At 38.4% G+C, this 10,482-nt stretch overlaps 1 protein-coding gene across 6 annotated transcripts in view; it reads left to right on the top strand.

Annotated features, from left to right (window-relative positions):
• Nucleotides 1-4,522: 4,522 nt before the first annotated feature.
• RBM46 (RNA binding motif protein 46) overlaps nucleotides 4,523-10,482 on the top strand; it is a 48,079-nt gene continuing 42,119 nt past the window's right edge. For 5 of the 6 annotated variants that reach the window (XR_005789140.1, XM_040471755.1, XM_040471777.1 and 2 more), the window contains exon 1: nucleotides 4,523-4,630. The gene's annotated coding sequence lies outside the window, so the exon portion shown is untranslated. Of the gene's footprint in view, nucleotides 4,631-5,074; nucleotides 5,169-10,482 lie in introns of those variants that run through there. The other variant, XM_040471763.1, reaches the window with a different exon arrangement.

Genomic DNA, 10,482 nt, shown 5'->3' with positions numbered 1-10,482 from the left:
TTTCTTTCTTTCTTTCTTTCTTTCTTTCTTTCTTTCTTTCTTTCTTTTGTTCTTTCAAGGGCTTAGTAAATCAGTGGTCCTATAAGAGGCAGGTTGAGAGGGAAATGTATCCCACTTATTAAGAATGAGGATAGGAATGGAATAAGTAAAAGTTGGCAAAACATAAAAGGCCAGTGATTTCAAGGATGCCCTGGAGATTGTAGATCTCTACATATAAGTAGATCGATGCAAATTAAAGCAAATGCTTTATTGGAAAGATCTGATGCTTTAATTTAAAACACAGACTGCATTGTGGATTGTAATGGTATTCTACTTCCCCCTTAAGAGTGCCCTGCATTTGAGAAAATGCAAAACGCTCTCCTAGGCAAACACAAGGAGTCCCCCTCTGCTTCTTCTGCTAAGACAATAACTGAGTTAGACAGGCAGAGCTGGAGTCACCTTGGGAGGGTACCACACATCGAGTGTGAAGAAAGAAATGTAATACCCAAGAAACTGCTTTGCCTCACACATCCTTTATGGCCAGGTGCATTAATGTCCCAGAACCAAAGCTGACCCTGTTGTCCTCAGCCAAAATGATTTTCTTCATCGAATATATTTATGATGGCTTTTAACAAAATGCTGTAGGAGTTAAGAGTACAATTTAAAAGTTTCTGTGAGAGCCAGGTTTTAAGACTGAACGTCAGAAGAGAGAAGCTGGAGATCCAGTATTTCCACTAACTGACTCTGCGATTTTGGGGCAAGTCGTTCTGGCTCGCCCAGCCGGACAAACATGCAAGGGTGTCTGTCAGCTCTAGTTCCACTGTAATTTGTTACCTGCGAAAGTTGCTCCCATGAGATAAGCTTCTCCAGTGAGATAACATAGGAAAGAGTTCATCGCTCTCTCTCCCTAACCAAGTGTTTAAAAAAAAATTTTTTTTTTCATTTTATTTTGGAGAGACAAAGAGGGAGCATGAGCCAAGGGGAGGGGCAGAGGGAGAGAGAATCCTAAGCAGCCTCTACACTCAGCATCGCGGAGCTCAGTGAGGGGCTCGATCCCATGGCCCTGGTGGGATCAGGACCTGAGCTGACATCGAGTCTGATGCTCAACCAACTGGGCCACCCAGGTGCCCCCAAGTGTTTAAGTTTTTAATCAAAAAGTTATTTTTTTACAGATGTTAGTTTTTCAGATGAGTGAAGTCTGTATTTTTCAAAGGGGAAAAAAGATGATTTTCTGGGTTTGTCTAACACTATTTATAATATTGTAGTTGATTAAAAAAATAATAACTAGATGACTGGATCTTGATGTTAACTAATAACTAAATCCAATCAGCAAAGTTTGGCTTTACTACTGCTTCCGTCAGCACCTATATTAAGTGAGGTCTTAGTTACAGGTTTGGTCCCTCTATAGACCATTACATTATGCCCCAAAATATCTATTTCTAATTTGTTGCCTTGAAAAGATAGGTTGTTAATCACAGGAGGTACACTGAATGCATATAAAGATGGCTCGGGATAGACCATCACCACCACTGGGAAAAGCATCTATTCCACCTTGTAACCATCTTGATGCTGACATTTACATCCCATAGTCATCAAAAGTTCAAATTAATCTGTCAAGCAGAAAGCATCAAACAAGGGTCAGTGAATTGGAATAAACCCATTTACTTTGAGATTAAAAAAATAAAAGCCCCCATACTTCTGAAAGTGTGTTGAGATATCATTTTGAATGAAGAGTCATCAGATGAAAAGATAGCGCTTAGTTCCCAAGCTGTGTCCTGTAGAAAGATCGTTAATTCTATAAATATGCAAACCGTTGCCATGTTTTTGGTGGATCCGGGCCATCACTGCCAAATATGGAGGGAGGAATCTCTAATACTACACGGTGCTCTTTTGTATGAAACCATTGACCTTTCATTTCTCTTATTAGGACTAAATTGTACTTTAAACATGTATACAGAGTTCTCATTGCTTTTCTTCCTTTTTGGGGGTTTGTATTTTACAGAAGGTATATGAAGATATTTATTCCAAAAAACTACAGTTCATATGAGAAAAACCACATTTACATGATATCCAGACTATTTTAACCAACTCTAGTTTTTATATCTCTTCCAATTTTTATTGATAATTTTTTCTTCCCGTGACCCACAGCCATGTAGAGGTCCCTTTCTATTTTCTCCCTTACCAACAAGTATCCAACCTTAGGCTTCTTTTCAGTAAAAAATATCTCTATATCACTTATTTTCATTCTTCCTATTAATTTGGATCTCCTTTTCCCATAAACTTGCAAATAAACTTATAACAGACCCTAATTTGGAATTTATCCCTGAAAAAGAATTCTAGTTCTAAAGGTATTTAATCTCTTTTCTATGAGCCTTTGGAAATAAAGTTAAAGGTCATTCCTTTACTTGTACATACAGAGAATATAGTTTTTATAGCATTTGAAAAATACATCTTCAAAAATACATCTTTAGAAGAAACATGACCAAAAAGGACACACAATGTAAGTGTTGCAAGCATCTTTAAATAGCACTGTCTTCATCTAAGCAAGGCTCTATGGCCTGACTAGTTCCTATTCAGAAGCCTTTGCTCATTTTTCTTTATATGGGGGAGTGTTGGCTGGAAGGAAACAAAGAAAGCTAGAAATGTGAAATAATCCCCCAGGCTACTTACTTCCAGGAACCATCTTTTGTATCTCAAAAGATAACATCTCCACCTAGTGAGGTTTTAAGGATCTTACAGCAACTCCTAGAAATTGTTTAGTTGTGTGAACTTTTCAGACTAATATGTCTTAACACAATTTCATCTAGTTTAACCTTAAACACGTGTATTTAGAGTTACTGAGAAATGAGACAGCATCAACATGAAAATAAATAATGTGGGTAATCTCTTCCTGGAGAAATGCATGAGCAGTTACAAATAGTAATCAATACGATAGAACAATTATCACCTTTGCAGTTCTTGAGGTAAAGAATTGCCATGTTAAAAAAAGAAAAGGCAGCCAAATAGTTACATTCTATGTCTAGATTTTCTAGTTACTTAATTTATCATTATTATTTGTATAGGCATATAGCCTATATACATGAGATTGGCGGTATTTATTAACAGAAGGGCAGTCTAGGAAGGTATTTGTTAAGCTTCCACTTAACATTCTCTGGGCATTATGCCACTTGTTTCTGGACACATTTTGAGACAGTATAGCCTAATGGTTATATCTGCAGGGTTCAAAGCCAAAATAAACTTACTTGCTGAATGACCTTGAACAAACTACTTAAGCTCTCTTTCTGGGTTTCTCCACCTGAAACATGCAACTACACGGGTCTAGTACCTTTGCCAAAGTTACTGCTAGAATTAAATGAACTAATATACGAAACTAGATTACAGTTGCCTCTGGCACACAAGTGCTCAATATTTGTCAACATTATTTTTAATTAATCCTCCCAATCCCCATTTTAAATTGGGGCTCAGAGAAGTTGTATCGCACCCACAAAATGATAACAGGGATTTTAGCCCAGAGCTGTCCAAGTCCTTGCTAATTCCTACCGTTGGGGGAAGGGTAGTACATACGCGCGGCTTGTTAAAATTTAGTACATTTATTCGTGGAGACAACAAACTGAAATCACTAGTGTGGAAAAAAGCACCTCGAAGTTGGGTATTAGGGCACCAGTGTTATTATGTAATCCAATGGATTATTCTGGGCGTCAAGTTCTTCATCTGTTAAAGCAGAACTATGTGATCTAGTTTCTTTCCAGTCTTACTATTCTGTGAGTCTATTAGTCTACAGAATTGGTACCTAAAGCCGTTTTTCTTTGCCATTTAAACTCAAGCTCTATCTTCAAAGGAAGCAAAATTCAAGGCGTGTATGCAGAATAACGCACAACTGTATCTAAGAAAGTTGGTTTTACATAAGGGTAGTAGTACCTGGTTCTTCAGCTCTGACAACGTCATCTCTCCCCAAGCTGAATCAGGCTTGAATCAGGCCTACTAGGTCTCTCGATTCAGCCCATTCTCCTAGGCATTTAAACCACTTAATTTCTACATATCCGTCCTATCTGAAAATCCTTAGCAAGATTAGCCTTATACCTCCCATCCCCCATCCCCACACTGAAAGACGTCTAAACTAGGAGTTTAAGACTTGAAAACTCCGTCAAATGAGACGAACCTTTAAAATGTATCTACATTTCCCCCTAAGTAAAAGGAGTATGTTAAAATCATAGTGTTTGTTTCCCCACACCCTAACAAAACACGCAGGATTTTCTTTTGGCAACACTGCATGTATGCCCGCCCCCTAAAGCTCCCTCTCCTTTCCCAATTGGCTAAAGTGCCTGTCACTCCAAGCACTTTTACACCCCTCCGAGAGCCTCATTCGGGTAAAAACCTTCGTCCCGCCCACTCTCCACTCCCCGACTCCTCCCGGAAGCTGGTCACTGATTGGTTGGGGCTCCACTCCGCGTGGGGCTGCCCAGGCCACTGCCCCGGCGCCTGCTGGGAGACAAACCAAGGCGCGAGGACGGCTCGAGCTCTTCCCGGTGGCCTCCCCCGCTACGGCGACCCCCCCCTCCCCCGCTCCGACCGATTGGTACCCGAAACGGTGGCGGCGGTTTGTGGTCGTTGGTCCTAGGGATTTAGGACCAACATTTGAAGACCCGAAGGGGTGAGGAGGGGATGGGGACAGCGGGGTCACAACCAAACCGCTAGTAACGGCTGGAGACCCCGCCTTCCGGCCACAAAAGGCCCCGTCCGATACACTGTTACGCCAGATACGCAGTGGGGACTCACGCCCCTCTGGAGGCAGTGCCTGCGGGATTCGCCCTCCTCACTCCCCTGCCCCGTCGAGCATAGGGAGGGCTAGAGTCATAGACGCGGTTCCCCAGCCCCAGAGGGCATCTTTTGACCAGATAGCTCTTGCTGTCACAGTTTGCGCCGCGTGGTCCCAGCCGTCCAGTCCCCCAGCTCCAGTTGTCGTCGGGGGCCCCTTGGCGGCTCCTTCCGCCCCTCGGGGGCCCTGCCCTCTCTCTGCTTTATTTCCGCTCTTCCCCGACATCTTCCGGCCGCTTCCCACCTGCTGCCCTCCATGTTCTCCTAGCACTGCCTCCGTCGACCGCCACACGTCAAGGGCGTCTGGACTTTGTGGCGCCCGCGCGTCCCCTGTAGAGCCTTTGGGACGACGTCCGGGGCGTCCCGACTGCTGGGTGAGATTTGGCAACCATGTCGTCGTTTTCATTGAGTTCTAACTGGAATGAGCCTCGAACTTTCCTCTGCCTTTGACTCTTTCTGTTTATTCCCCAAGTGTTGTGTGTAGGGTCTTGAACAGTGGAAGGTTGTGGGTGTTTGGGAAAGATAACTGACCCCCTTCTCTCCCGCGACACGCCGCGGCAGGCAGCCATGGACGGCAGTACACGCAGTAGTACCATTTGTGTTTCCTAAAGTCAGATAGTTTTAATTACAAACCTTTTAAATATTTTCTTTGGGGGGGGGGTCCCAGAAAGACCACTGAACCTGATATCAGGAGACCTGGGATTTAATAATCCTTGCATTGATGTTAATTGTGAGATCCTTGGGAAGCCAGGACCAATTATTTGGGCACCGGTTGCCTTATATATGAATTTAGTTAATGTTGAAGTTTCTTTAAGCTCTCTCTTTACATTCTTGACAAATAATCTATAGTCTTTATAATAGGCGACGATTCTAATATAGGCCAGTATTGTAGAGGGACTATCAGGAGGAGCTTTTTAAGACTTGGCTTCTCTTTAGAAATCTGTTCGCTTTGTGTTTGATAATGGTGTTAGAACCAGGCAGCAGGATGTGTTCAATGTATAAATAACATATTCACGTGTTGGTAGTATTTTCCTTATTTAAATAACAGGAAGATATTTTCATTTCAAGAATCACTACAATGTATATTTGAGCAGTTGGACAGACTTCCATACAGAGCCTTTCAGAATTTTTTTTTAATTTTTTTTTAAACGTTTTTTATTTATTTTTGGGACAGAGAGAGACAGAGCATGAACAGGGGAGGGGCAGAGAGAGAGGGAGACACAGAATCGGAAACAGGCTCCAGGCTCTGAGCCATCAGCCCAGAGCCCGACACGGGGCTCGAACTCACGGACCGCGAGATCGTGACCTGGCTGAAGTCGGACGCTTAACCGACCGCGCCACCCAGGCGCCCCAGAGCCTTTCAGAATTAAAGCTCCTTAATCATCTGTAATGATATTCTTTCCAAGGTGCACATATAAAACATTCGTTTTTAAAAATTTGCACCTGTGTGCCATAATGGACATAAAGATGACTATTATTGCTGCAATTTATAAATATTAGCAGTGCTTTAGTTTCTGTTTAAGGCACTGCTTTAATTGCTAATTTTCATTTAAGAGGGTAGAATATTGGATTTGAACATTATTGCCAAAGATTATGATACATATCAACGTCTGAAATATAAGCATGTGTATTATTGGATCTGTTATGAGTTAAGAAATATTAATAACAATATGCCCAATTTATGGACTGATATTAAGCCTTCTATTTTTAATGGTGTCATTTTTGTTGTTAAAAAACAGACATGTCGGTTTAAGGAGGGTTTGTGAATACAAATCAAATACTTGATGTAAAATCTGTCCAGATTTGTATATTAATGCTGGGTCGTGTCTTATTTTACTACCTGATTGTTGCTAAAACGAAATCAGTGAGAGAAGAAAATGTGATATCTATGTTCAAATTATAATAGATTTTGGATGAAAGCTTATAGGAGCTTTCCTTTTCCTTTTCCTTTATGTAAGGAATATCACTGTATTATTGTGTAGTAGTATACAAGAATTTTGGTTCTATTGTAGGTATCTTTATACTAAATTCAAAGAATTTTGTGTTCAATGCAATATTTAAAAAATTGTTAATTAAATAATTAAAAAAGTACTCTCTACAGTATTACTAAAAGTTGTGAAACACCCAGTACCAACACTTTTATTCATTATATATTTAACTTCTAGGAATAATGTGTCCTCATTATTTAATAAAAATAATTTAAAATGGAATTGAGCCAATCCATCTATACCCTTTCATTCTGAAATGATGTTAGACTTCTATATCCATACACTTTTGAGTAATCCTCATTTTATGTGGAAAATAAAAATAGTGCAGTGTGTCACTAAAATGAGTTAGCACTTAAAAAACCTCCATTGACTTGGCAACCATGGTCTCAGCATTCCATACTCAATAACGATTGAACAAATCAGGAATTTAATACCACGTAATTTAAGGAATGCCATAACTAATATGCTTTCTGTACAAGTGTTTTAATACTTTGAGAATTAATTTTTTTCACTATTGCAGTTTTTATTTTAATTTTTTAAAAAAAATTTTTAACATTTATTTATTTTTGAGACAGAGAGAGACAGAGCATGAACAGGGGAGGAGCAGAGAGAGAGGGAGACAGAGAATCCGAAACAGGCTCCAGGCTCTGAGCTGTCAGCACAGAGCCCGACGTGGGGCTCGAACTCACGGACCATGAGATCATGACCTGAGCCGAAGTCGGACGTTTAACCGACCAAGCCACCCAGGCGCCCCACTATTGCAGTTTTTAAAAATAAAATTTATAAAATGTTCATTTTCATTTCATAAATTTTTACAGTAATTCATAAAATGAAGGGTCAGTTTAAGTAGTTTGAACACAGCTGACACAAATTTCTTTAGATAAGTGATTAATTTTCATGTATATTTTGCTAAAATTGTGCTAGTAATTTTTTAATAGTATATTTTCTATTTTGAAAGGCAGTACAAATTTTAAAATTTCTATTTTTGTTAACTTATTATGGTTCTTAAAATTAGTGAAGATATAGTTAGCATTTAAAGCTAAAGGCTTGATTCAAATTGTTACTCGAATATCTATCCTGTGATTGGCTATGCTGTCTTGGCCTTCTACTTTATAGCTTAGAAAATTTTTTCTTTTTAATTTTTCTTCTAATTTTACTTTTGAAATTGAGCTGGAACGGAATCTTTGAAAGTCCAAAGTTTAGGAAAAAAGATTTATCTGTGAAAATTAGAGTTTATTTATGGTACAACAGCTTTTAATCTGCCCTTCCCCACTATTTTTTGTATAAACTGTTTGTGTCATTCTCTTGCTTAGGACCCTCCTTCCCTTACTCAGATTCCTTGGGTCAGCAGTACTAATTGAGCCTAGAAGCTTCAGTTGGTATGACAGTTTTGTCATAATGTATAGGGCTGCTATACTTCCTTGGAGTTTTGGTAATTCTCAGATTGATTCTGGAATAGTTTAGAACAAATACTAGGCTGTTGTATGCCTGTTTTAGATTTGATTTTTAATTATCTGAGGTTCTTGATTTCTGGCCTTTTTAGAAATGTATTTTGTTAGATTAAATATGGTATTAAAGTTAGATATTTTTGATTTTTGAATTAGAGATGTGTGTATGTTACCTTTGTTTTGAAAGCTTTAAGATAAAACATATTCCTTTCTAAAGAGAGAGTGAGGTTGGTGACTCTTACACTTTCCTAATTTTAAGTTTTTAAAATATTTTGATTGAGATTTCTTTAAATGTACTAAGTCTAGCGTATGTTTCTAGTCATTGTATGTTAAAAAGAGTCTTTAATGTGGGGACTGCCATTTGTTTCAACATGACACCCTAGATAAAATAATATCTTTAAAAATACAACTTTAGAGACATGAATTGACCCAAAATACATGTCTGTAAGTAATTGCAGGGGTGGTTTGCATTGCACAAATCGGCCATTTAGAGTAAGCGATGAGTTACAGAAAAACAAAAGTATGCATTGATTAAATTCTACATTTTGGGTAAAATGGAAACAGAAGATATTTATCAATTGTTTTATATGTAAGGCAGCATATTAAACTAGTCTTATTTTTTTCCTCATCCTTGCGGCATGCTTAAAAAAATATAAATCTCATACTTTCCTATTCTCCACATTGTATCAACTTGATGTCTTTCTTTAGTGTAATGGGACAGTATGATGTCCTATAGGATGTTTAGGCCATTAAGCTCCCTCTGGACTAAATTCTGGAAATGAGCCAGAGTCAGAGTTTATTGATGTCCGAAGGTTTGAGCCATAGGTCTTTTCAGTTACTAGTTTTGTGACCTTAAGCAAGTCTATTTTAGTTGCTCTTGATTTTCTATGTATAACATTGGAGGTGGTCTACGGTCCACTTGTAATTCTAATATTTTCTTAGTAGGAAATCTTCCATGATGGTATAGTCAAAGCCTAGTAGAATAAAAACAATCCTAAAGGGAGGAAAAAGGTAGTTATATTATTTAAAATGCTTTTTGTTTGAAAAAGGGAGAGAGAATCTTAAGCAGGCTCCAAACTCCGTGTGGAGCCCAATGTGGGGCTTCATTTCATGACCCTGGAATCACGACCTGAGTGGAAATCAAGAGTTGGGCACTCAACCAACTGAGCCACCCAGGCACCCCTAAAATGATTTTAATTTTAAAGCAATGATAGAAGGACATTGCCCTTTTTTTTTTTTTAAAGACAAAAGGCTGAAAGTTGGTTTGGTTAATCTTTATCTCATTGATGGTTGTGATTGTTAAAGAGTACCTTAACTCTTAACAGAATCTGTTAATAACAAATTTATTTATTTATTGGATTTGATGTCACGTAAGTGTGTTCCTGGAGTATAGTGTAAGGTACCCAGCTGACAGTACAGACTTCCTAATTCTGCCATTTAATAAATATGTGAAGCCAGAAAATTAGAAGAATCTAAAAATGATGGAAAGAGAACAGAGACAGTATCATCATAGTTCATCATAGTAATCATAGTAATCATATATATAATCATCATAGTAATGGACATAGAAGGGGGAATTGAGGAAAAGCTGAACATCTTTTTACCTTCTCTGGAGATAGTCTTTTACAGGATAGCTTTATTATTTAGAAAAACGTTTTTTGAGTATATCACATATACTCTTCAGATGTAAACACGTTTTTAAAAATTAAAATCCCAGTGTTGTTGATAGTATGCTTCATTCAACCATCAGTATCATGCAGCTGTGTAGAACACTGATGGAATCTTTCTCTGTAATTTTGACCACCATCCTTGTAAAGGAAAAAGAGGACAGTGAGGGAACATAGGGAACAAACTGTATCCTGTAAAGAGCAGTTAAGGCAGCATTTTCCAAATATATTATAGGCAGTTAATATAGGTAGCAAGGAGAATTAGGGTGTCATGTTGAAATGTTTGAGAAGCAGGAGTTAAAGTTGAAAGGTTTTAACTGAAACTTTTCATGGCCTTAAATATGCTAATGTTTGTTGTGATACTCTTAAGAGAGACGTATAGTGATTCTCAGATGTTATTTAGGTATGGAACACATTTTTGAGGCCTGTTAATAGCTCCTAGAATAGTATTCTAAGGGACATCATTTTAGAATATGTTGGATTTAAGGAACTGGTAATGTTTAGCTTGAAGAAGAGAAGAATTTTTCAAGTGCAGTTAGATAAAAGAGGCATGTTCAGTTTGGCCAGAAGGATATGAAGATCTGT

This window comes from Herpailurus yagouaroundi, unplaced genomic scaffold, assembly GCF_014898765.1.
Source record: "Herpailurus yagouaroundi ecotype Mexico unplaced genomic scaffold, PumYag 28, whole genome shotgun sequence".
NCBI classification, from domain to species: Eukaryota; Metazoa; Chordata; class Mammalia; order Carnivora; family Felidae; genus Herpailurus; species Herpailurus yagouaroundi.
Note: the sequence above shows the minus strand (reverse complement) of the source record. Positions and strands in the feature narration are given on the sequence as shown.